Genomic DNA, 23,689 nt, shown 5'->3' with positions numbered 1-23,689 from the left:
TTCTGTAATAGCATCTTCAGATCTTCAGATCACAATTAAAAATGAGCTTAATTAAATTAGCTGGGTGTGGTGGCATGAGCCTATAGTTCTAGCTACTTGGGAGGCTGAGACGGGAAGATTGCTTGAGCCAAAGAAATCAGGGCTGTAGTGAGCTCTGGTTGTGCCACTGTACTCCAGTCTGGGTAACAATGTGAGATCCTGTCTCCAAAATATAATTAAATAAAAGAGCTTGATGTGCAGAGTAACTACTTTAATTTATAATGCCTAGCAGATGTTTACCTAATGAAATATTACCCAGTGAAATTTATCTATAGGACTGAAGTAGATATCTTTCTTTAACTGTACATCTTATGACAAAGGGAGTCAAATAATAATCTATATTTCATTAGTAGTAATGAGCAAAAACATTAGTAATAAATAAAAGCATTTATTACTTTTTCTGCTCCTTTTCATGGTTTATTTTCTCCATTCCTCATAAAATAATAAAAGTAGAGATTCAATTTATTTGATATACATGATATTTAAAGAACTGAAACTGAATTTCCAATAATAGGAAAGTGGTTCAATAATAATTTTATATATTTTCATATGTCTAGAATTTAGCACGTCATATAACCTGTAATCCTATTTAAAAAGATTACGTCATGATAAAAAAAAAAACCTTTATGATACGATGTTGACTGAATAAAGCATAATTTCAAATGATATATACATAATCTATGTTATCCTCATTTTTTAGAGCCTCTTTCAGTCATAAGCTAGGACAGTGGTTCTCAATATACACTATGAGGACACTTGGGGTTTGAGTAAGACTCTTCATTGCAAGCCATAATAAACCATATGGAAAAGTTCATTCAAAGTGAAAGACAGATCCATTGGCTTAAATATGACAACATTCAAAAAATTCAAATATTTAAAAAATTTCTGATTTTACATATCAACTAATGCTGAAAGAAATACCATTTTGGAATTTTTGCAATAGTATCAAAGAATAACATACTGAATTTTCTAAAAAGGCCTTAAAATACTCATTGTTTTGCCAGTTGCATATATGGATGAAGCTGAATTTTATTTATACATTTTAACAAAAATAATATGTTGCAACAACTTAAAAACAGATGAAAAATTCAGCAGTCTTTAAAAGACAGATAATAAATAGATTTGTCAAAGCAATGCCAATCTTTCAATACTTTTTGTTTTGGTGGTTACTTTTTTTTTTTTTTTTGAGACGGAGTTTCGCTCTTGTTACCCAGGCTGGAGTGCAATGGCGCGATCTCGGCTCACGGCAACCTCCGCCTCCTGGGTTCAGGCAATTCTCCTGCCTCAGCCTCCTGAGTAGCTGGGATTACAGGCACACGGCACCATGCCCAGCTAATTTTTTGTATTTTTAGTAGAGACGAGGTTTCACCATGTTGACCAGGATGGTCTCGATCTCTAGACCTCGTGATCCACCCGCCTCGGCCTCCCAAAGTGCTGGGATTACAGGCGTGAGCCACCGCGCCCAGCCTTGGTGGTTACTTTTAACAAAAAACTATTTATTCTAGTATTTCAAAGTGTAAAAGGATCTTGTGGTAAAAAATGGCTTAAACCATTGGTCTTAGATATTATTATCAGTTCCAAATTTCACAGGTACAGTCTCATTTCACAGATCCTCACTGCAGAATATAATGGATACGTAAAAGGATAAATAATTACTACCTTCAAAAATAGCTCAATTTGCATTATTTAAAGTACCACTTTAAAGTTGAGAATAATACATGAAAGTTGAAACTCTCCAAAATGAGTATACTAGCAAATAAGTTCTAGTTGGCTACATATTAAACTGATTAAAAAAAGAAATTAAACATACAAACTCTAATGGCAACAAGATTTTGGAACAAGAAGCTCCAGATTCAGATTCTCCTTTCTCTACAGAGACACAAGCCTAACAACAATATACAAACAAATTGTTTTTCGGAACGATCTAAAAGCCATTTAAAAGATTTTTTCAGCCAGGCATGGTGGCTCATGCCTGTAATCCTAGCAAGGTGGGTGAATCACCTGAGGTCAGGAGTTTGAGACCAGCCTGGCCAATATGAAATCCTGTCTCTACTAAAAATACAAAAACAAAACAAAACAAAAACAACAAAAAAAGCAACTAGGCATGGTCTCAGCTACTTGGGAGGCTGAAGCAAGAGAACTGCTTGAACCCAGGAGAGGTTGCAGTGAGCTGAAATTGCACCATTGCACTCCAGCCTGGGCAACGAGGGTGAAACTCTGTCACAAAGAAATAAACAAACAAAAAGGTTTCTTCACCACAAATGAACAAAAAGCCAATAATATAAAACCTTAATAGAAAAATTTAAGGCACTTAATCACCTGCATTCTTTTTCCCAAGTATTCAACCAGGAATATTGTATCTAGGAAAAACTGCCTTTCAGAAATGAAGGCAGAGCTGTGATTTGCCAACACAAACTAAAGGAGTGAGAATTCATCAACAGTGGACCTTCCCTACAAGAGAGGCCTAAGGAGAATCTTCCAGATTAAAGTGAAAAGACAATGAACATAAGCTAAACCATATGAAAATATCAAATTCTCTGGTAAAGGTCAATGTATAGGCAAATATAGAATTCTGTAGTTTTGTAAATATATAAATTACTTTAAAATCTGGTGTAGAGTTTTAAAAAGAGAGGGATAAGAGAGTAACTATAAATCACTGTTACTGAACACAAAAATAGGTTATTAGAATAATAACAAGGTGTGGGTGCATAGAAAAAAAGAAATTGAGTTTATATGTGGTCAAATTTAAACTGTTATTAGTTTAACTTGTTATAACTTTAAAGTGTTTTAAATTACTGTTATCTAGAAAGATATATCTATATAGCATATGCAAAGGGAAATGAGAAGTAGACCAAAATATATATAAATTAGCAATACAACACAGAAGGAGGAAACAAGAAAGAAAAGGAAGAACAAAAAAGCTACAACATACAGAAAGTAACCGCTAATATAGCAATAGTGAGTTCACCCCATCAGTAATTACTTTAAATGTAAATTGCTTAAATGTTCCGATTGCAAGAAAAAGATTGGCTGAATGGATTCTGTAAAAAGCACTGTCCAACTATGTGCTGTCTATGAGAGACTTGCTTAAAATCTAAGGACACACATAAGTGGAAAGTGAAAGAATGAAACAGATATTCCAATGCAAATGTGAACCTAAAGAGAGTAGGGTTGGCTATACATATATTAAACAAAATAGACTTTAATACAAAAACTGCTGTCACAAAAGATAAAGAAGGATATTATACAATGATAAGAATCAGTTATCAGGAAGATATAGCCATTATAAATGTATATACATCTAACATTAAAACTCCTACATAAATGAAGCATACATTTATTGAACTGAAGGGAGTTAAAAATAGCAATACAATAATAGTAGATTTCTCCACTTTCAGTTATGACTAAAACAATAGACAGGAGTAAGAAAAGAGAGTCTTGAACATCACTATATACCAATTGGACCTAATAGACATAGACAGAACATTTCGCCAAGCTACAGCATAATATATATTCTTCACAAGTACACATAAAACATTCTGGAAGATAGACCACTTATTAAATTACCATAGAAATTATATCAAGTTTAAGAACATTGAGATTATACAGTGTATGTTCTCTGACCACAATGAAGAGAAACTGGAAATCAACAGCAGAGAGAAAACAAGAAAATACCAAAAAGTGGAAATTAAATAATGAAGACAACTAATGGGTAAAAGAAGAAATCACAGAAAAATCTAAATGAAAATGAAAAATACCACACACCAAAACATATGAATGAGGCAAAAGCAGTATTAAGAGAAAACTTTGTAACAATAAATGCTTACAATTAAAATGAAAAAATCAAGGCCGGGCGCGGTGACTCACTCCTGTAATCCCAGCACTTTGGGAGGCCGAGGCGGGTGGATCACGAAGTCAAGACATCGAGACCATCCTGGTCAACATGGTGAAACCCCGTCTCTACTAAAAATACAAAAAATTAGCTGGGCACGGTGGCGCGTGCATGTAATCCCAGCTACTCAGGAGGCTGAGGCAGGAGAATTGCCTGAACCCAGGAGGCAGAGGTGGCGGTGAGCCGAGATCGCGCCATTGCACTCCAGCCTGGGTAACAAGAGTGAAACTCCATCTCAAAAAAAAAATCTCACGCAACCTAACTTTACACCTCAATGAACTAGAAAAAAAGATAAAAACAAAAGTTTACAGAAAGAAGGAAAAAAGATTACAACAGAGATAAATAAAATAGAGTATAGTAAAACAATAGAAAAACATTAATAAAACCAAGATATATATATTTTTTTAATTTCAAAAGACCAACAAAACTGACAAGCCCTTAGTCAGGGACTTGTTTGCTTTTAACAAAAATGGAGAAAACTCAAATAACTAGAAATGAAAGAGGAACGTTACAACATATGTTACAAAAATTTTTTGAAGGGAATATAAACCTATGAATGATTATACACTAAAGTTGAATAACTTGAAAGAACTAGATTAATTTATGGAAATATATAACCAATCAATACAATAAATCATGAAGAAATAAAATACTGGAGTTGTAAAAAGATGAAAGCATTAATACTACTACCAATAATAAATAATAGAAACCTCTTAACACAAAAAAGCCCTGACCGATATGGCTTCACTAAGGAATTTTAAAATATGTTATATTTTTTAAGAAAACAAACAATAGAACAACAAAAACATCTTCCTAAGGCTTCTGATTTGGTCCAATCTTGACTGGCTACTTTTTAGGCCTACCGCATAGCCATTACCTTGGTCAGGTGAACACTGACCATCATCTCATATTTAAGAATGAGGCCATCAAGAGCTAATTAGAAACTGTGTTTGGTTACATTTTTATCACTTTTGGTTCTTGCTTAAAAGTAATCAGTCTGGTCTGTTTTAGAATAGAATTGTTGATGTCAGCAGGCCTGAGTATATTATTTTGGACTGATCAAATTTCTCTGAGAATGATCTTGTGATTTTAACTAGATACGGCATAATTTTAATTGGTTAAATGATTTAGGAGGAGAAAGGAGCCTCATTATCTTTATGTCTGCCTTTATAGCAAGCATTGAGAAAAAGCATTACAAATTGTATTTGTTGTAATTTATGTAGTTTCTAACAGTAGAATAGTTCAGATTGTTTAATTCACCACATCACTAGAAGTGTAGATCTCACATTTGTTTTTAAATAATTGAATATGATATAATTTGATGATTTAATGTAATAAAATATTTTATAATGCTTTAATAAGTTGTTATAATTAATTCATTTATATGGAAAATAAACTAGAAATCTGATGTTTAGACACCACAATTTTAGTACCAGGAATGTAGATCCATCTTTTTACTACATTTTTAGTAAAGTCATTCCAAAATTATGTACAAATTACAGACCTATAGTAAACATTAAATTTTGGAACAAATCAAGTCCAGTATTCCCAATTATCTTTTACTGTGTAAATTTAAAAAAAAACTTTGCATATATTATTTTCAAGCATATTTAGTTAAAAGTATCAACAATATTTCTCAAAACAGAAATACAAGTCCAAATGATGCAGTAATATTTATATTTTATTTTATTGATTAACTGAGTCAATAAATACATCTAGTTTTATACCTGATATCTGTTAAATATTTTGCTTTTGCTAGGCTTTCAAAAAAACACAATATATTCTAAATACTTGAGGTGCTCAAAGTCTTTTTTTTTTTATTTTAACTTGTATTTTAAGTTCAGGGGTATGAGGGCAGGTTTGTTGCACAGGTAAACTTGTGTAATGGAGGTTTGTTGTAGAGATTATTTTATCAAACATGAATTAATCCTAGTACCTATTAGTTATTTTTTCTGCCCTTCTCCCTCCCCCCCTTTACCTCCTGAAAGGCCCCAGTGTGTACTGTTCCCTTCCATGTGTCTTCATTATTTAGATCCCACTTGTAAGTGAGAATATGTGGTATTTGGTTTTCTGTTCCTGTGTCGCTTTGCTTAGGATAATGGCCTCCAGTTTTATCTATGTCCCTGCAAAGGCCATGATCTCTTTCTTTTTATGGCTGGATAGTATTTCATGGTGTGTATGTACCACATTCTTTACTCAGTCTATTGTTGATGGGCATTTAGGTTGATTTCATCTCTTTGTTATTGTGAATAGTGCTGCAATGAACATATGTATGTATGCATCTTTATAATATAACTATTTATATTATTTTGGGTGTATACCTACTAATAGGATTTGTGAGTTTAAATGGTATTTCTGTCATTAGGTTTTCAAGGAATCACCACACTGTCTTCCACAATGGTTGAACTACTTTACACTCCCATCAATGGTGTGTAAGCATTCTTTTATCTTCACAACTTCACCAGCATCTGTTATTTTTTGACTTTTTAGTAATAGTCATTCTGACTAGTGTGAGATGGTAACTCATTGTGGTTTTGATTTGCATTTATCTAATGATCATTCATGCTTCACCTTTTTTCATATGATTGTTGGCCTCGTGTATGTTTTGTTTGTTCTTTGCTTACTTCTTAATGAGTTTCTTTGTTTGTTTTTCTTTTAAGTTTGTTTGTTTGTTATAGATATTGGATATTAGACCTTAGTTGGATGCATGGTTTGAAAAAACTTCCTTCCATTCTGTAGGTTGTCTGTTTATTCTGATGATAGTTTATTTTGCTGTGCAGAAGCATAACCACCACAATCAACAGCATACAATGTTTGTTCGACATGTGTAAATTAATAAATGTAATTTATCACATGAACAGAACTAAATATTAAAAAACACGTGATAATCACAATAGATGTAGAAAAAGCTTTCTATAAATTCAACATTCATTCATGTTAGAACCTCTCAATAAACTAGGCATTGAAGGAACACACCTAACGATAGTAAGAGCCATGTATGATAAACCCACATCCCAACATCATACTGAAAGGAATGAAAAAAGCTGGAAGCATTCCCCTTGAAAACCAGCACAAGATAAGGATGCCCTCTGTCACAACTCCTATTTAACATAGTATTAAATATTCTGGCTGGGACAATCAGACAAGAGAAGGAGACAAAGAGCATCCAAATGTCAGGAGAGGAAGTCAAACTATCCCTGTTTGCAGATGACATGATCCTGTATCTAGAAAACCCACACTCTCTGCCAAAAAGCATCTTAAGCTGATAACTTTAGAAAAGTCTCAGGATACAAAATCAATATGCAATACTCACTGGCATTTGTTTATATCAGCAACATTCAAGCTGAGGGCCAACTGAGAGCCAAATTAGAAATGAACTTCCATTCACAATTGCCACAAAAAGAGTAAGTTGCCTAGGAATATAGGTAATAAGGCCATGAACAATCTTGGTAAGGAGAACCAGAAATTACTGCTCCTTTTGTCAGTAGATGCTATGAGATTAACTGTACATAAAGATTTTGCAAAAATATGTCTTTTTGCAGAAAGTATCATTTGGGATAATAGGCTTCAATATAGATAAAGTAGTTGCAGATAACAGGCTCTAAAGATAGTGAACGGTAATGAAACATTGGCAGAGGAAGTCATACAGGGAATGGGAAAGAAAATGTCATTCTTGGAAATATTTCTTAGGGATAAGCAAATGACTGTCTGAATGCCAAGATTTTGAACCACCATAGAGGCATGGTTCCTGTTTTACCTTTTAGAAAAATTTACTGAGGATATTCAGCAACATATCTTTTAAGAAGAATCACAGGTGTGTAAAAAAATAAAATATAATTACTGTCTTGTACCTAGTTATCATCAACTAAATTTATATTGTGTCAGCAGAAGCCATTTTCAAACTTCTTAGGTTGCAAAGGCCATTAAAAATCCACCAGTATCTCCAGGGATGCTACTTTATAGAAAAAATTATTCAGCAAACAGAGAAATTATTAGAAATGTCTTTGCAATGTTTTTATTGAAATAATTTTCTCATATTTATTATCCTCAAAATCAGTATCCCTCCAAATTGAAATTCTTATAAGAGGAAAATAATATAACTTTTTGTAAGATAACACTCTAAGGAAAACTTGTGAAAAATAGAAAGTGAAAAGGTGTCAGGATTATTAACAAAATAATAAAAAGAAAATTATACTGTACCTACACAGAAATCATGCCTCAACCATATCTATGCAAATTACATTGATGTTCTATTGTTAAGTGGTTTCTAGTTCCTTTGTATACTCAGGTAGCAAAGAATACTCATTTTATTGAGACCATACATGCATATGACAATATTACAAGAATCTAAACTATTATTTTAGGTAAAACAATCTTTTCTATTTGAGGTTTAAATACACAAATTAGTTGTAAGTTGCTCTTGCTACTTCAAAATTGAAAGAAGTAACCATTAGTGACATTCCATTTATCTTTTGATTGAAATTGTGATTGAAACATAATAAAATGTCTTTCTTGTTCTTGAAGCTGTGCTCTACACAAGCCGAGTGTGTATGTAAATATTTTACAAACTCAATAGTGTATTTTTCTGTGTTTAATTATCCCATTTGTGATTTTATATTTTATAGTCTTAGAATTACAAGACAATGTCATATTTGATAATATACACAAATAACCAAATTACTTGACTCTTGCTTACTACTCATAATTGTTATTTGCTATATGTTTATGTATAAGATTTAGAGTTACTTTATAAGATAGTCAGTGATTAAATGACTCATTTTGGCAAATCGACAACCCTTGGGATATTAGCTATATATTATCATTCCACTGAACACTAATAAAGATAAAATCAATTCCTCATGTAGAGGGTGAAGTAAGTGTGGTTTTGCCTGTCTGGGGAGTTTTCAGAAATGGAGAAGTGGAAGCTCACCTGTTGCTCAATATGAGACTATTTTTCTCTACCTAGATAGAATCAGTGTATATAGAAGAAAGCTTTGAGTAGCTGGTAGAAGGTAGAAGTTGATTCATAGCTATGAAAAGAGTTCTTTTATTAGGAACTGAAGGACCAAGGTATTTGCATGTGAAAATGTTCAACCTTATTGTGACAATAATGAAGGCTCTCAAGTTACTTGCCAAATAGAACAGGATATATAAAATCAAGGAACAATACAGTGTTTCAAACAGGACAGGTATTGCGTTTCATATTCACCCTAACCATTTAACACTACTTTGGAGTTAGTATTTCCTCTGCTTTTTTTTTTTTTTTTTTTTTAATATTTAAGCCAGTTTAGCTTCATAAGTGAGATATCTTAGGGAAACTGAAGCTACCTGCTGTAGCAACGCCTAAGTCCAGTGAATTAACACAGAAAAATATTTTTCTCACTTATGCAAATTCCAGAGAGATATTCTTGGTTGAGTGACTCTCTTCTGTGGGGTGACCTATCAATCTAAAATCCTTCCATAATGCCCCTAAATATGTGACTTTCAGGGTTACTGAGGAAGGCGAAGAGTAAAAAAGATTATGCTTGGGGGAGATTTTTTTTCCTTAACGTGTCAGATATAGAAAAGGCATGCATTATTGTTTGTTGTATTCCTCCTATTTTCTAATCCTTCTCTTCTATGTAGATGCAAGGTTACAGGCTAATGTTATCTACCATGTACAGAAGAAAACATTAAATGACCTTTTGAATGACTTGCATAGTCTCTCACAGGTAACAAAGAACTTATAGCCAGTTAAAAGCTGCAAACTGTAAGAGGTGTAGCCAATATCTGAGAGTAAGCATTCGAGTGGCAAACATGAAGCAAAATGGGGACAAAGTCTAAGGAAAATGTGCAACGTAGAAGAGCAAGGTGAGGCCGGGCGTGGTGGCTCACGCCTGTAATCCCAGCACTTTGGGAGGCCGAGGCGGGTGGATCACGAGGTCAAAAGATCGAGACCATCCTGGTCAACATGGTGAAACCCCGTCTCTACTAAAAACACAAAAAATTAGCTGCGCACGGTGGCTTGTGTCTGTAATCCCAGCTACTCAGGAGGCTGAGGCAGGAGAATTGCCTGAATCCAGGAGGCGGAGGTTGCGGTGAGCCGAGATCGCGCCATTGCACTCCGGCCTGGGTAACAAGAGTGAAACTCATGTTTCAAGATCAGTTTCATCTATTTGAAGAACACACTATTTGATATGCCTCAATTTCCATTTAAATTCAAAATTAGGTATGGCAGCTTATTAAAGTACTAATAAAAAAAAAAAAAAAAAAGCAAGGTGAGAGATTTTCAGCCACATGTTGGTCTCTGAACCTTAAGTATTCACTAAGAACAGTTTTACTTAAACTCTAACCATATGTTTGTTTTTTTCTCATTTTTTTTTTTTTTTTAGTTTTATGGTAGTGAAATTATAATGCCAAGAGTATAGGAACCTCTTAATGAAATCAAAGAGCATATTTGCAGTATTAATGAAGTAGTATTACTAAAATATAAAAAATGTTTCACAACAGTAACATTTATATTTGACAGTCAATGTTTATATCAGATTTATTTATATTTGATTTTCAAATCATATTTTTAATGTTTCATGTTAAATCTTTATCAGTTATGGTGTTCATGTTTCAAGATCAGTTTCATCTATTTGAAGAACGCACTATTTGATATGCCTCAATTTCCATTTAAATTCAAAATTAGGTATGGCAGCTTATTAAAGTACAAATAAAAGTAAAAGAAGCTTTAATGATTATATAGGAATTGCCTATGTTCAGTTAATTTCAACAGAATATCGCATGTGACTTTAATATGCTTGGAATAAATAGCAGAGTGTATATTTTTAAAAATTATACACTGAATAAACAATGTAAAGCAATCAGCATAATTGTGAAATTGTATACTAGCGTAGCATTTTATTCAAGACATTCATAATTTTATAACAATGAAAAGTTATATTGTTTGCAGTCAACAATGCTAAGGTAAAATATTAAGTTAGTATTTAGAATTTACGGCTGATATTCTCTTTGGGATAAATGGTATGCTTATTTTGGTGGGTTGGGTCATTTTTTGAATTACTTTTAACACTGAGATTGGCAAATGAAACATAACAACTTAGCCATTTCCTCTATATTAGAAAAAAAGTTGTATCCACTTTTGGCCGTGTATTTAAAACAAACTTTAATTGCTAATATCAGTTGTTATTGTTGTTTTCCCTCAACAAACTTAGAGCAACATTATACACAGGTGACATTAGTTACTAAACATGAATAATGATTGTCGATGATGCTTTGAGTTGGTTTGCATTATGTACATCACTGCTTGTTTTATTTACTGTGAAATATCTACCAATCTGTCAGGCAATTCTTGCAAGAACCCCAACAAATAATTAAGATTCATAAAACCACGTAGAAGAGTAATTTATATCTAAAAATCTTAACCAAACTAAAATGCTATCACTGCCAGTTTTCCCATTTGTCTTTCAAAACACCTGCTGTGTGTCATTTATGTGAGCTAAGACCAAGATAGTACTATAATAATTAGAATCATGCACAATTGTATTTCTATATAAATATTTTTCAAAAAAATCTCCTTTTATATTACACAAAAATATATATTCATTTCTTCTTCAAAGAAATCAGTTACAGAAGACCTTCTGGAATTTTGTTTTTACTCATTCATGTTTTAGGAGAAAGTAAAAGAAAACCCCCAAAGGATGAAGAAAGGAAGGCATCTTCCTTTAGTACCAGATGATCATTCTGAAAAGTAGTTTAGAAATAAATATTTAAAAGCTTAGTAAAATTATGCCCTTTATCAGTCAACCTCTAAGATGGAGTATAAAGCTATCTAAAAATATTATATGTAAATATTATTAAAATAATTATATTAACATAATTTTAATGGCAAAATAATGTATGTGCACAACAGAAAGAAACTGTATATTTTTAAAACTATAATGGGTACTACTGCTTGAAAAGGTACATTGATCCTGAAGTCTGCACATCCTGCCTCCTGTATATAAAACCCAGTAACTCATCTTCTTGATATCCTACTTAGAGAAACACTCTCACATATACACAAGAAGGCATACCTAGGGATGTTTGTTGAAATACTGTCTGTGGAATTAAAGCTCCATGCAGACATGGAATTGTGTTTACTTGCCTTACCGCTGTATATTCTGTGAAAGAGATTCATGGTAGGTACTTGTCTTCATTCATTTTGTGCTACTGTCACCTAAAACCACATGTAGGTAATTGATAGTATTTTATTTGTTTGTTGACAGTTCTGGAGGCTTGGAAGATATCTATTTACTTAATTTCTGACAGTTCTGGAGGCTGGGAAGTCCCAGATGAAGATACCAATATCTGTCAAGGCCTTCTTGCTGTATCATCACATGGTGGAGGTGGAAGGGCAAAAAAGAGAGCCTGCTTCCACAAGTTCTTTTATCACAGTGCTAACCCCACCCATGATTGTGGGAGGATAGAACTCTCTTGTCCTAATTACCTCTCGAAGGTCCCACATCTTACTATTGTTAAAATGACCATTCAATTTCAACATGAGTTTTGGGTATTCAAACCATAGTTGTGCTTATGAATTTTTTGTAGCATAAACTGTGTTGCAGAAGTTTCAAAGCATGACTTAGAGCTATCGTTAGTGACATCCACTTTATTTGTGTGGTAAAAAACACATGAAATCTACCCTGTTCACAAAGTTTATGCACTCCAGTATCGGTAACTATATGTACATTGTCATCAATAAGTTCTCTAGAACTTTTTCAGATTGTGTAACTAAAACTTAATAGCCATTAAGTAACAGCCATCCATTTCTCCCTCTTCTCAGCTGCTAGAAACTACATTCTTTTTTTTTTTTGCTTCTATTAGTTTGACTACTTTAGATACCTCATATAAATTTAATTATCCAGTATTTGTCTTTCTGTGACTTTCTTTTTACACTTCGCATAATATATTCAATTTTTACCCATGTTGTAGTTTATGACACGACTTCCTTCTTTTTTTTTTTTAATTTTTTATTGGATTTTAGGTTTTGGGGTACATGAGCAGAGCATGCAAGACAGTTGCGTAGGAACACACATGGCAGTGTGCTTTTCTTTCCTTCTCCCCTTCACCCACATTTGGCATTTCTCCCCAGGCTATCCCTCCCCACCACCCCCTCCCACTGGCCCTCCCCTTTTCCCCCCAATAGACCCCAGTGTTTAGTACTCCCCTTTCTGTGTCCATGTGTTCTCATTTTTCATCACCCGCCCATGAGTGAGAATATGCAGTGTTTCATTTTCTGTTCTTGTGTCAGTTTGCTGAGGATGACGTTCTCCAGATTCATCCATGTCCCTACAAACGACACAAACTCATCATTTCTGATTGCTGCATAATATTCCATGGTGTATATGTGCCACATTTTTCCAATCCAGTCTATTATCAATGGGCATTTGGGTTGATTCCAGGTCTTTGCTATTGTAAACAGTGCTGCAATGAACATTCGTGTACATGTGTCCTTATAGTAGAACGATTTATAGTCTTTTGGATATATACCCAGTAATGGGATTGCTGGGTCAAATGGAATTTCTATTTCTAAGGCCTTGAGGAATCGCCACACCGTCTTCCACAATGGTTGAACAAATTTACACTCCCACCAACAGTGTAAAAGTGTTCCTTTTTCTCCACATCCTCTCCAGCATCTGTTGTCTCCAGATTTTTTAATGATCGCCATTCTAACTGGAGTGAGATGGTATCTCAATGTGGTTTTGATTTGCATCTCTCTGATGACCAGTGACGATGAGCATTTTTTCATATGATTGTTGGCCTCATATATGTCTTCTTTCTTAAAGTGTCTGTTCATATCCTTTGACCACTTTTGAATGGGCTTGTTTGTGTTTTTCCTGTAAATCCGTTTGAGTTCTTTGTAAATTCTGGATATCAGCCCTTTGTCAGATGGGTAAACTGCAAAAAATTTTTCCCATTCTGTTGGTTGCCGATCCACTCTAGTGACTGTTTCTTTTGCCGTGCAGAAGCTGTGGAGTTTGATTAGGTCCCATTTGTCTATTTTGGCTTTTGTTGCCAATGCTTTTGGTGTTTTGTTCATGAAGTCCTTGCCTACTCCTATGTCCTGGATAGTTTTGCCTAGATTTCCTTCTAGGGTTTTTATGGTGCCAGGTCTTATGTTTAAGTCTTTAATCCATCTGGAGTTAATTTTAGTGTAAGGTGTCAGGAAGGGGTCCAGTTTCTGCTTTCTGCACATGGCTAGCCAGTTTTCTCAACACCATTTGTTAAACAGGGAATCCTTTCCCCCTTGCTTGTTTTTGTCAGGTTTATCAAAGATTGTATAGTTGTAGATATGCTGTGTTGCCTCCGGTGCCTCTGTTTTGTTCCATTGGTCTATATCTCTGTTTTGGTACCAGTACCATGCTGTTTTGATTACTGTAGCCTTGTAGTATAGTTTGAAATCCGGTAGTGTGATGCCCCCCGCTGTGTTCTTTTTGCTTAGAATTGACTTGGCTATGCGGGCTCTCTTTTGGTTCCATATGAAGTTCATGGTGGTTTTTTCCAGTTCTGTGAAGAAAGTCAATGGTAGCTTGATGGGGATAGCGTTGATTCTGTAAATTATTTTGGGAAGTATAGCCATTTTCACGATGTTAATTCTTCCTAACCATGAACATGGAATGTTTCTCCATCTGTTTGTGTCCTCTCTGATTTCGTTGAGCAGTGGTTTGTAGTTCTCCTTGAAGAGGTCCCTTACATTCCTTGTGAGTTGTATTCCAAGGTATTTTATTCTTTTTGTAGCAATTTCCTGGATACAGCACACTGATGGGTTTTGGATTTTCATCCAATTTGCCAGTCTGTGTCTTTTGATTGGTGCATTTAGTCCATTTACATTTAGGGTTAATATTGTTATGTGTGAATTTGATACTGCCATTTTGATGCTAAGTGGCTGTTTTGCCTGTTAGTTGTTGTAGATTCTTCATTATGTTGATGCTCTTTAGCATTTAGTATGATTTTGGAATGGCTGGTACTGGTTGTTCCTTTCTATGTGTAGTGCCTCTTTTAGGAGCTCTTGTAAAGCTGGCCTGGTGGTGACAAAATCTCTGAGTACTTGCTTGTTCGCAAAGGATTTTATTTTTCCTTCACTTCTGAAGCTCAGCTTGGCTGGATATGAAATTCTGGGTTGAAAGTTCTTTTCTTTAAGAATGTTGAATATTGGCCCCCACTCTCTTCTGGCTTGTAGTGTTTCTGCTGAGAGATCTGCTGTGAGTCTGATGGGCTTCCCTTTGTGGGTAACTCGACCTTCTCTCTGGCTGCCCTTAGTATTTTCTCCTTTATTTCAACCCTGTTGAATCTGACGATTATGTGCCTTGGGGTTGCTCTTCTTGTAGAATATCTTTGTGGTGTTCTCTGTATTTCCTGCATTTGAGTGTTGGCCTGTCTTGCTAGGTGGGGGAGGTTTTTCTTGATGATGTCCTGAAGAGTATTTTCCAGCTTGGATTCATTCTCTTCGTCCCCTTCTGGTACACCTATCAAACGTAGGTTAGGTCTTTTCACATAGTCCCACATTTCTTGGAGACTTTGTTCATTCCTTTTTGTGCTTTTTTCTCTAATCTTGGTTTCTCGTTTAATTTCATTGAGTTGGTCTTCGACTTCAGATATTCTTTCTTCGGCTATTGAAACTTGTGCATGCTTCGCGAAGTTCTTGTATTGTGTTTTTCAGCTCCTTTAATTCATTCATATTCCTCTCTAAGTTATCCATTCTTGTTATCATTTCCTCGAATCTTTTTTCAAATCTTTTTTCAAGGTTCTTAGTTTCTTTGCATTGATTTAATACATGTTCTTTTAGCTCACAAAAGTTTCTCATTATCCACCTTCTGAAGTCTAATTCCATCATTTCGTCACAGTCATTCTCCGTCCAGCTTTGTTCCCTTGCTGGTGAGGAGTTTTGGTCCTTTCTAGGACGTGAGGTATTCTGGTTTCGGGTGTTTTCCTCCTTTTTGCGCTGGTTTCTTCCCATCTTTGTGGGTTTATCCGCTTGTCGTCTGCGTAGTTGCTGACTTTTCGATTGGGTCTCTGAGTGGACACCCAGATTGTTGATGATGAAGTATTTCTGTTACTTGATTTTCCTTTTACCAGCCTAGCCCCTTCGCTGTACGACTGCTGAGGTCCACTCCAGGCCCTGCTTGTCTGGGGTGCACCTCTAGCAGCTGTGGCACAGTGAGGGATGCTACCTGTTTCTTTTTCTGCTCTTTGTCCCAGGGTGATGCCTGCCAAATGTCAGTCTTTTGGATATAGAGGGGTCAGGGAGCTGCTTGAGGAGATAGTCTGTTCTTTTTAGGAGCTCAATTGCTGAGCTGTGAGCTCTGTTGTTGATTCAGGGCTGTTAGGCTGCTATGTTTGATTCTTCTGCAACAGAGCTCATTAAAAAACCCCTTTTTTTCTCAAATACTCTGTGTTGGGGGGTTCAGGCTTTATTTTTCGATGTCCGTTGAGGTGTCCTGCCCAGCTAGGAGGCAGACTAGCTACTGTTTGCCTGCCGAGGCTCCGCCCTGCTGTTACGTGATTCGCCCTGTTCCTGCAGGCTCTGCTGTGGTCTCTGCCATGCCCTGCGGCAGAGTCTCTTCATTGTAGTGTGTTGCCTCGGCAACGGCAGGCTGCGTCAGCAGTAGGGACGGGTTGCCTCGGCAACGGCTGTCTGTGTCAGCAGTGGGCGTGTATCTCAGTTGGGGCGGGTTGCCTCGGTAGTGGTGGACGCCCCTCCCCCACAGAGCGTCTCGAACCGTCTGCTCGGGACAGTTTGAAATCGCGGTTTTGTTCATCCCACTGGGTACCCCAAACACTCTGTGCCTGCAATCCCCTCGGCTGGCCTACTGTCCAAGTCTCGTTCAGTCTCAAGTCCACCCCTCTCAAGTCTCAGGTTGCCGGTTCAACAGGGCACCTGGACAAGCGTGCCCTGTGGGGATTGCTGGGTAGGGTTGGCCGCTGCCGCCCCGGCTGCTGGCTTCGCCAGGCAGACCTACTGCCTGGCGTCCCATGTCTTTTTTATACTTGGGAGTTTCCCCGTTCTGTGGGCAACAAAGATCAGTCTGGAAATGCAGCTCCGACTCACCTCTTTGTGGATTCAACAAGAGCTCCAATCCTAGGTTGTTCTCACAGCGCCAGCTTGAGTCCTCTCGACTTCCTTCTTTTTTAAGGTTCAATAATATCCCATTATATAGTTTACATTTTCTTTTTGTTCAAAATATCTGCTTTGTGTCATTTATGTAAGCTAAGACCAAGATAGCACTATAATAATTAGAATCAAGCACAATCATATTTCTATATAAATATTTTTCAAACAAGTGGTGGACATTTAGGTCGCTACTATGTCTTGGCTAATAATACCTTATTGAACACGGGTTTGCCATTATATTTTCAAGGTTGTGTTTTTAATTCTTTTGGAAATAAAGCAAGAAGTGAAAATGCTGGATGATATGGTAAATCTATTTTTAATTTTTTGAGGAATTTCCATACTAATTTCTAAAGCAGTAGCACTTTTCTTTACATTCTCACAAACAGTAGACAAAGGTTCTAATTTTTCTATCTTTTGTCTGACTCTTTTATTCTGTTTGTTTTGCTTTATAATGGTTATGCTAACCTGTGTGAGATTATGGTTTAATTTGCATTTCCCTATTAATTAGTGATGTCAATCATCTTTTCATATGTCTGTTGGTCATTTGTATGTCTTCTTTAGAGAAATATCTATTTAAAGTCTTTGTCCACTTCAATTGGGTTATATTACTGCAGAAGTTTCAAAGCTCGTTTGTTTTTTTTTTGTTATTGGGTTACAGGTGTTCCTTATTTATTTGCATATTAACCCCTCTCAGATATATGATTTATGCATTTTTTCCTATTTCATAGATTGGTTTGTTATTTTTTTTCTTATTTCCTTTCCTACACAGTAGCTTTTTAGTTTGATGTAGTCTGATTTTATTTTTGTTTCCTGTGCATTTGATATCATATACAGTAAACATTGCCATGACAAATATAATAATTTTCCCCTATATTTTTACTAATTTTTTTATAGTTTAAGGTCTTACGTTTAAGTTGATTGTCCATTTTGAATTAATTTTTGTATGTGGTGTAAGACAAGGATTTAAATTCATTAGTTTTGCATATGAAAACCAATATTCTCAATTATTTGCTGAAGAGGCAATTCTTTCCTCTGCTTGTAGACTTATCACTCTAGTCAAAGATCGTTTGATTTTATATTCATGAATTTATTTCTGGGCTCTCTATTCAGTTTCATTAGTTTATGTGTCTATGTTTATGGCAATATCATACTGTTTTGTTTACTCTAGCTATATGTACTCTTTTTTGATGTCAGGAAACCAGAGGCCTCCAGCTTTGTTGTTCTTTCTCAAGACTGTTTGGCAATTCAACGTCCTTTATGGGTCATATACATTTTAGGATTGTTTTTCAATTCTTCAAAACATGCTATTAGAATTTGAAAGAAAATTGCACTGAAGCAATAGTCCTCTGAATAGTATGAGTATTTTAACAATATTAAGGTTCAAATCCATAGACATAAAATGTCTTTCCATTAATTTGTGTCTTCTATAATTTTATTCCATAATATTTTGTCATTTCTTCTTTCAAATTTAATTTTTAAAAATTTTAAAGTTTCTATACATACATGTTAGTTGTATGTATTTATGGGGTACATGACATATTTGGTACAAGCATGCAGCACATAATAATCAGGGTAAATGGAATATACATCTTCTCCTTTGAGTTATAAATATTCCAATTATTTAAAAATATACAATTAAATTATTGTTGACCATAACCATTCTATTGTGTTAGCAAATATTAGATTATTTTTATTCTATCCAACCATGTTTTTCATACTCATTATCCTTAATCATCCCCACTCCACACCTCACACTCTCTTCCATACTACTATTCTCAGCCTCTGGTAACCATTCTTCTGCCCTCTATCTCCATGAGTTCAATTCTATTAATTTTTAGCTATGACAAATAAGTTAAAACCCTATTAAAATTTGCCTTTCTGTGTCTGGCTTATTTCCCTTAACAAGAATGCTATAGTTATATCTATATTTTTGCCAATAACAGAATCTCATTCTTTTTTGTGGCTGAATAGTACTCCATTGTTTATATGTACCATATTTTATTTATCGATTTGTCTATTGATGAACACTAAGGTGGCTTCCAAAATGCAGCTATCATAAATAATGCTTAAGAAAACATGGGGGTGCAGGTATCTCTTTGATATACTGATTACTTTTTTAAAATTATACTTTAGGTTCTGAGGTACATGTGCAGTTCATGTAGTATTGTTGCATAGGTACATACATGGCAAGGTGGTTTTCTGCCTCCATCTCCCCATCACCTATATCTGGCATTTCTCCCATGTTATCCCTCCCAAACCTCCCACCCCCTGCTGTCACTCCCCTAGCCCCCTGCAACAGACCCCAGTGTGTGATGCTCCTCTCCCTGTGTCCATGTGTTCTCATTGTCCATCACCCACCTATGAGTGAGAGCATGCTGTGTTTGATTTTCTGTTCTTATGTCAGTTTGCTGAGGATTATGGTTTCCAGATTCATCCATGTCCCTACAAAGGACACAAACTCATCAATTTTTTATGGCTGCATAGTATTCCATGGTGTATATGTGCCACATTTTCCTTGTACAGTCTGTTGTCAATGAGCATTTGGGTTGGTTCCAGGTCTTTGCTATTGTAAACAGTGCCACTATGAATATATGCGTGCTTGTCTTTATAATAGAATGATTTGTAATACTTTGGGTATATACCCAGTAATGGGATTGCTGGGTCAAATGGAATTTCTGTGTCCTTGAGGGAGTACCACACTGTCTTCCACAATGGTTGAACTAGTTTGTACTCCCACCAACAGTGTAAAAGTGTTCCTATTTCTCCACATCCTCTCCAGCGTCTGTTGTCTCCAGATTTTTTAATGATCGCCATTCTAACTGTCATGAGGTGGTATCTCAATGTGGTTTTGATTTGCATTTATCTAATGACCAGTGATGATGAGCATTTTTTCATATGTTTGTTGGCCTCAAATATGTCTTTTGAAAAGTGTTTGTTCATATTCTTTGCCCACTTTTAGATGAGTTTGCTTGGTATTTTTTTCTTGTAAATCTGTTTTAGTTCTTTGTAGATTCTGGATATTAGCCCTTTGTCAGATGGGTAGATTGCAAACATTTTTTCCCATTCTGTTGGTTGCTGGTTCACTCTAATGACTATTTCTTTTGCTGTGCAGAAGCTGTGGAGTTTAATTAGTTCCCATTTGTCTATTTTGTCTTCTGTTGCCAATGCTTTTGGTGTTTTTGTCATGAAGTCCTTGCCTATGCCTATTTAGAATTTAAAGAGAGATTGGGGAGACTATAGGACACAATTAGAAGAAGAGTCTAATGTTTAAGCTGACAAAGAAGAAAGGGCACCTAAGAAATGACTTTTCAACATTTCTGATGAGTTTTATATTTAGTTTCAGTTCATAGTTTTAGTACTATCTAGGGACTAAAGAGGTCACAGCAGTGGGTATAAAAGCCAGAAGCTTGTGAACTTTTGGTAGAATGTTTTCTATTCCAATTGTAATACAGACAAAATTTGAGAAAAATCCTAGTATAAAGAAGGGGATTAAGTTTTTGTTTTTGTTTTCTGTTCTGTCACCTCAGAAGTATAGGCAGAAGGTCACAGGTATGATGGTTTGGAACTGGTAATTAAGAAAACGTTGGACTCATCTTGAAGAACCCAAATACAACTCACATAAAATGACACTGTAAGCTCATGGAAGAACCAAAAACTGCATTTTAATTTAATTATCTGAGAAATGGGAGGATAAATGTCTCGGGAGTTTTTATTTTAGAGTACAGATTTGAAAAGAAAAAAAAAAGAAAATATTTAAAGTATGGTGATTCAGATTAAGGCCAATAAACCTGAAGATCATTGTATTCTCATTAAATATATTTAATTATTCTTAAGAAAAAATCCTTCTTATGTATTCTCAAGATTAAAATGCTATTTTTGCAATTAAATAATGTGTTAGATCATAGTATTGCAATATTTATATTTACTAAGTTAAAAGTGAGCATAACTCAATATTTCCAACTATGTATTTTCTGATTTATCACAGGAAATATTGAATCGCTTGTTTAAATATTTACAAAAAAGATGTAAGATACCATGGCTGTAAGATATTTGAGCAAATTAAGCAATAAGGAAGTTATAGGTATGTCAAAAACATAACTCGATTCCATATATTCCTTCAGCATCTCATCCCCAAACACAAGTAAAATATGTTGTGAAAATTTCCTTTGAGTATTTCTAAACATTTTTCCTCCTATAATATTCATCAAAAGTTGGCAGCAAAATATCATAATCCATAATGTTTACAAGTCTTTTCCAAAAGTGTAATTAAATTGTTTGGAATAGTTATAAAAATCTATTTTATTCTTATTTAAACTGCTAATGTGTTGAAATCCTACTTGGCTGAATAATGCAACAGCACACTGATTTTTGAAGGCAGTGGGATGAGAGGCACTTTATAATTTGAATAACTCCTCAGCAGAAATAGCCAATTTATTTGATCCTTTAAATTAGTGAAAATGGGTGCATAGCATTTTGAAGTTGTTTTTTATTTCCTTAGAGAAGTACTGCGAAAAATTACTGCAACATAGATTACAAAATAAATTAGTTTAAAGACAAATTTATTTGGAAATATCTAACATATTTGTACATGAAATTAGACTCAAAGCTGTTTGATTTACTTTTTCTGAAGAATAGCTAAAACAATATATATTTTACTTCCTGAATTAAAGAATGAAGAAATGACATTCTGCAGTGAATTCAATTTTTTATTTTTAACATCTAAATCAGTTACTATTAAATTGATCTATTTTAATAGTTTCTTTTCTAATGATATCTAATATTCTATAAGACAGGTAAAACTGTGTATAAAGAAAATTTGACCTTGATAAGGTTATCATAAGAGTGGAAGTACCTAATGAAGAAATAGTTGAGAACCATGTGATTAAAATTTCTGCACGTCAAGCTATGGGATTTGAACTTCTTGCCTCAGTATTTGGAGAGACAGATTGTTTGAAAATTGTGTATGTCAGTTATTTACATATTATAGAGAAGTATTGATTATATGTTGATTAATCACATTCTGCCTGTCAGCCCTTTCCCCTACCCTTTTTTACTCTGCTATATGCTATGAGGCCTTGGAGTCTGTGAATCATATCCCCAGCTTTCTTTTAGCTGGCTTCCTCTTAGAATCTGACCATGGAGCCACTGGAAAAGGACTGATAGATGAGAGGAGGGAACAAGAGGCTGGTTTACTGTTCCAAGAAGCCCTGCTCCTCATGTCTGAGCACCAGCCTAACCGTGGCTCCTTCTGAAATCTAAACACCAGCCACATGTGTACCTACACAAATGTATGGGAACTCACTGGAAAAAAAACCATGAGAGACGTAAAGTGTCTCTAAGATAAAGTGTCTACATGTGTCACTTAGCAGTATGATGCAGACTGGCCAGGGATTTCCAGGAGACAAGACCACCTCCGCACAGATGCAATTCTCATAAACCTTAAAACAAAGCTTGCCCTGACAAGAATAGGTTAACCTACCTTTATAAAAGAAATACCTGGTAACTGACCCTGCATTTATACAGATGCAAGAAAGGAAGAAGAATCCCCAAATCTCTGAGAATGGACTTTGGACAGAGATGTACCTGACAGTTTTTGACCCATGCCACTGGCCTCCTCTCGCGGTCCCACTTTTAAGAGTGCTGCCTTAGGCTGGGTACGGTGACTCACGCCTGTAATCCCGGCACTTTGGGAGGCCGAGGCAGGTGAATCACGAGGTTAAGAGATGGAGACCATCCTGCTCAACATGGTGAAACCCTGTCTCTACTAAAAATACAAAAAATTAGCTGGGCATGGTGGTGCGTGCCTGTAGTCCCAGCTACTCAGGAGGCTGAGGCAGGAGAATTGCCTGAACCCAGCGGGTGGAGGTTGCGGTGAGCCGAGATCACGCCATTGCACTCCAGCCTGGGTAACAAGAGCGAAACTCCGTCTCAAAAAAAAAAGAGTGCTGCCATAATAAACCATTTGAATATCACATCATGTCTAAGGCTCATCTTTGACACACTGAATCAAAGGGCAAAAGTCACCCATTTGAAAGCTAATTAACAAGGACTACATGGAATCCTTAAATACAACATTCACATCTTTTATTTCTCCAGCTCTGGTGATTTGAGCTGTTTCCTGCTATTATCAACCCCGAGATTCCTCCCCTTACTCTGTTGATTCTTTCAACTTCCAACATTTATGTAATCAGTTCTCTGTATTAAATAGCCTCTCTTTGAAATGCCTATTATGGATTCTTGCTGGATACGTATTATCTGATAGGAAAATACAATTAAAACCCAGCAAGATAGTTAGTTTTAAGAAAATACTGTCCCTGGCTTGTATTGTCTCATTTCGTTGTTATTTGATTCAGGTTTACAATTTTTAAAGCCATCCAGCTTATTTTTGTCCCACAAGAGAAACTGCACTGAAGAGACTAGTAACACAAAGAAACTGCTCATATAATAGCATTTTTCATCTGTATGATAAACTCACAGTACCTATGCTGAAATCCACAAGACTGTATGAGAAATGCTCTGTGATGTTTGAAAAAGTCATTATAAGAGAAGTAATTGTGTTTGTGTTTTATGAATTCTGAATACGTGTGTATGCATGAGTGAGGATTGGGATACCTTAAGAT

This window comes from Callithrix jacchus, chromosome 17, assembly GCF_049354715.1.
Source record: "Callithrix jacchus isolate 240 chromosome 17, calJac240_pri, whole genome shotgun sequence".
NCBI lineage: Eukaryota > Metazoa > Chordata > Mammalia > Primates > Cebidae > Callithrix > Callithrix jacchus.
The sequence above is the reverse complement of the archived record's forward strand: the minus strand, read 5'-3'. Positions refer to the sequence as shown.